Source organism: Tupaia chinensis, unplaced genomic scaffold (genome assembly GCF_000334495.1).
Source record: "Tupaia chinensis unplaced genomic scaffold, TupChi_1.0 Scaffold139733_1, whole genome shotgun sequence".
NCBI lineage: Eukaryota > Metazoa > Chordata > Mammalia > Scandentia > Tupaiidae > Tupaia > Tupaia belangeri.
This window is the reverse complement of record NW_006199613.1, coordinates 604,638-609,389: the sequence shown is the minus strand read 5'-3', so window position 1 is coordinate 609,389 and position 4,752 is coordinate 604,638.

Below are 4,752 nucleotides of genomic sequence, written 5' to 3'. Positions count from 1 at the left end.
TTTAAGCCACCGGGTCCAGGACTCGAACCGCGGTCGACTATATGGGAGTCCAGCGACATAGCCATTACGCTAACTGCTGGTCCCTTAAGTGTTTTATTTTGAATCCTCTCAGCCGTAACCCGGAGCAGGAGACAGGTGAGCCGTGTACTGGGGCTTGTCTGCAGCCTCCCCTGCGCAGTCAAGGCCTCAGTGGTGACGGCAACCACCCACACAGTCTCCATGGCCATCAACCCAGATGGCATCCTCTTCGTGCTCGGAGACCCCGCCTCGTGGCTCGCGCCCGTCTCTGTCACCCCTGCCAGAGGGGCGTCTGTCAATGTGCCCAGGTGCTCTACACCGTAGGACTGTTCAGTCCGCGTGTCTGTCCCCTGTGAGGCGCAGCGGGTACAGGCGCAGTCCCTGCCAGCCTCTGCCACACGCAGGCCCCGGTTCCCAGTTGGCCGGCGTCATGTGGATGTGCCTGCCTGGCGTGTTTGAGTCGATCCAGGACTAGAGCCAGGCCGCCTGGCACTCTGCGGTGACACGCCACTGCCGGTGCCACCACATACTTGCGAAACTGCAGTGACGGCAGGGTCAGAGCTCCGGGTCACAAATCCCAGTCCACAGGACCCACCGGATTCTGTGGGACCCCACGGCGGGACGAGAGGCCTCTGCCGCACGCCCTGAGCAAAGCTGTGTTCTTCTGGCTGTGCCACCTTCGGGAGGAGGTGGACTTCGACCCAGTGGCCCCACGCGACCAATAAACGCTGAGAAGAGCATCCCGTCCCTGGCGTCGGAACGGACAAACCTGAAGGCCTCGTTCCAAGGCGGCCAGGCACAGAAAGGCCAGCCCCGGGTCTTGCCGTGGCACCCTGAAGTCAGGGCTGGAAGTGGGCAGAATGGCGGTCCCCAGAGGCTGGGGTGGGTGGGGACAGACCAGAGGACCAGAGGCAGAGAAATGTCTGGAACAGACCGAAGTTGCACCAGGGAGCCGGCCAGCAGTCACAGGGCGTGGGGTGGAGAGGGAAGGGCTGGCCCGAGCAGATTATACGATGCCGAGTCACACTCAACCAAGAGTCTGAAGTGCTTAATTTATCACCACTTTTTTTTTTTCGGAGAGGTTTTCGCTATAGGGCACGTGTGCTCGCCAGACAGAGACATAGAGACAGAAAACGAGAAATCACCCCCCAGAGGGGATGGTCACGCCGCAATCCCTTCTCCTCCATTCTCCTCTCGGGATCTTGGGCACGCACGCACACGCGCCCGGCGTGAGTTTAAGCCACCGGGTCCGGGACTCGAACCGCGGTCGACTACGTGGGAGCCCAGCAACATAGGCATTACGCTAACTGCTGGTTCCCAATTTATCACCATTTTTAACCAGAGAGAGAGGCGAGAGAGTAAGCCAAGTCCCGGACCCCAACCAAGGGTCCAGGGCCTAAACCACCACTCCGCCTGCTGGCCCTGCAAGGTCTTTCTAAACATATGACTTAACTGTGATTCGTGGCCCTTTGCCATCTTAAATGCAAGTGACAGCTGGTGACTCGCTGGTGAGCAGCGCCCTGTCACCAAGGCCTTGATAACGTCCTGGGTGTGGTGTGAGGGAAGCAGGAGACATGCCCTTTCTGATGAAGGGCCCATCTCCTTATGCTGCCAGAGCCCACATGCCCTTGCCAGAGAGACAGAGACAGAGAGACCGGGGGTGAGCACCCCACTGGCATGGCCGTGCTTCGGTCCTGTCTCTCTCTCTGTCCTGTTGGAATTTGGCATGCACACACATGTGCTTGGTGTGCTTTTCAAACCACTGGCCCAGGACTTGACCTGCAGGCCACCCCATGGGATCTGGCTCCCTTAACCAGCTCGGCGTGTCCACTTTAACAACATTTCATGACAGCTGGCACTGGTGGGAGACTGTCAGGCCACATCTGTGTGTCACTGAGACTCAGACACTGCCTCCTCTCCTCAGAGCCCATGCTGCCCAGGGCAGGTGTCGGAGTGCAGGTCCGTGTCCCTTCCTCTACACATGTGTGCATGTCCATGGAAGGAGAGTCTCCTACACGGGGCATGGGTCCCGGCGGGTGACCTGCATTTGTCTTGCGGCCTGGCCCTCAGCACTTACCGCTGACTGCATTGCAGTGGCCGTCCCACGCTGCGTGGACTGGCTGGTTCTGTGCTGGGAAGTGGCATGGATGGTCTCTCCATTCCGAACGCCATCTGGGCTGCCGCAGCCCGAGAGCCACTAGGACGACGGCCAGCTCTTCCAGGAAGTCCCTGGACGCCGAGCCAGGCCCGGTCCCTAAGGCTCTGAGCCTGAGCACGTGCTGCACCACGTCCAGGGCTGTGTCAGCCTACATGGCCCTCGTGTCCTGCTCTGGGGACTGCAGGAGCCTCCCTCATCCCCCCTGGGCAAGGACAGCAGGCAGCGGCCCAGCGTCACGTGAGCAAGACAAGCCTGTCTGTCTAAGCCCCATGGGTGCAGCTAGCCCAGCTGGCTGGTGACACGCCGCCTTCGCCCGGCTCTGACTTCAGCACTCAAGAGATGACCTGCCACACCGCAAAGGCGTTTTCCTGGAAAACGCCCTTCTGGACATGCCGCCCTCGGCCCAGCCCTTCCCCAGAGGGGGTCTCAGAGACCCTTAGTCTGTGGCTGACGCCGGTGTGAGACGGGGATTGAAGAGGCGACCGCTGTGAGAAATGGGAGTCTGCGTTTATTGGTGAGATGTGGATGCGTACACGTTAAACACAGAGACTGGGCTCTCGAGTCATTCCAGCATACAATGGTGCCCGGTAATTTCACACGTGACATGTGACAGTGGTCAGTCCACACTGGGTTTGCAAACTTAGCTGGAGGCAGAGCGAAGGCCCTCACCCTGCGTGCTCTGCCAGCAGGCCTTCCTCCTGGCCAGGAAGGCGCCCGTCGGGAGCTGCGTTTTCCCACACCCTCCGCCGGCCCGCACTGGGGCTGCGGACCCCGAGGCCACCAAGCTGCCACCGCTGGGCTGTGAGAGGAGGGAAGCCACGATGCTTCTCCTGCAGCCCGGGCATGGAAGCCCCCCCCAGAACCCTGTGCACTGCGCGCAAGCCAGCTCTCGCTCAGCGAGCTTGCTGCCGGACTCGGGAGGGGAAGCAGCACGTTTTCCAGGAAAGACGGCCATCCCCTGCTCCCCCTCCACTCAGCTGGACCAGCCCTCAGAGCACTGCTGCTCGCCCTCGGCGGGGCTCTCGGGAGGAGGGGCCAGCGTCCCCACGGCACTGGCTGCTGGCTCTGCCCGTGGGGAGGGAGGAACGGTTTCAGGGACTGTGACCCTCACCGCCCCGCGCTCCGTGGAACCCGACAGGTGTGTGCTGCGTCTCTCTAGGTCTCAGTCGCTCAGAACGGCACATGCGTGCTGGTGGGAGGCATGCTCCCTTACACACGTAGGGCTGGTGCTTCCCTGCCATCCCCGCCACCCCCACGGCTGCACGCGACTGGCCTGTGCCCTCAGCGAGCAACCTGGGCAGTGGCTGCGTGTCCCAGGGTGTGTCCCCGTGGGTCTCACTGCGTGGTGGCTCCTCGGCAGTGTCTCCTGCCCTCACTCAAGACGCCAAAGGCGATGAGGCTCTTCTGAACCTCGAGTCATGAACGCCACAAGGGCTTTTGGCAGCGAGACAGGCTGACCCTCCCTGGGGGACTTGGTGCTCACGTGCACAGGAGCAAAGGACTGCAGGTGACGGTCCTGATCTGCACCTCCCGAGCCCTGAGCCCCAAAGCGCCTAGGTGCAGGCACTGCCCAGGCAGACATCGGACAGCAGCGCCCAGGGGCCAGGACCCCAGACAGCCCTGCTCCGCTGTGTTTGCCAAGTCCCACGCCGTGTCTGCCCACGCCCAGCAAGGAGAGGGAGGGACTGCTGCTGGGAATCTAAGGAGAGAAGGGGCCTCGAACACCAACCATCCGTCTGCCAGCTGAGGGGACGGCCCCAGCTCATCGGCACCTACACTGCAGCTACTCTGAGGGCACAGGCCCTGTCCACGCGTGAGCCACGTGCCGGGTCCACAGAGCTCATGCTCGGACGCCGGCCGTGCGTGGGCAGACCCGTCTGCCAGCTGAGGGCACAACAGCTGGGTCTGCTGAGAGCGGGTTCAGACACACCCCAGGGTACCTCGGGGGAACTGCCCACCTTTCAGACCTGGCAAACGCTAGCCCGGCACCGCATGGGACGTGCGTTTGCAAGTTAGACCCTTGCCTTTGGGGGTCTATCGCTTCACCTCTCAGGGAGGCTAAACTGTGAGCTAGTCACACGAGGACGGGAGGCGCCTGGGCTTCCTCTGAACGATTTTGGCGTGACTCAGCCCCACTCGACCCCTAGTGCTTTGGCACTCTCAGAGCTGGTGTTAAAAAGAACTTTAAAAACTCTCTCCTTTAAAAATAGCTGCTCAGCTCACGTCAACGTAACATGTACTGCCACCTCGCTCGGCAAGAGTGAACGGCACGGGCCTGTCCTGGCGTTCTCCGCCCATCTTTGCTACTCTCAGTGTCTCAAGGCCAATGTCCACAGGGGCATTCAGAAGGCAGAGGGGACCCCTCTGATCATCTTGGAGAAAGCAAATGCGGATGCTCCGCTGGAGACAAGGGCGGGGCCGGTTAGACATGAGCGCCCTGTCCCGGGGCCAGGCAGGGCTGTTCTTAGTCGCACTGTCCATGGCCGTAAGGGGGCGGCTCTCGAAGGGCCCGGTGTGGCTCTGTGTGGCCAGCCGACGGCACTGGCCGGCGCCGTACCTGCTCGTGGGTGGGTACA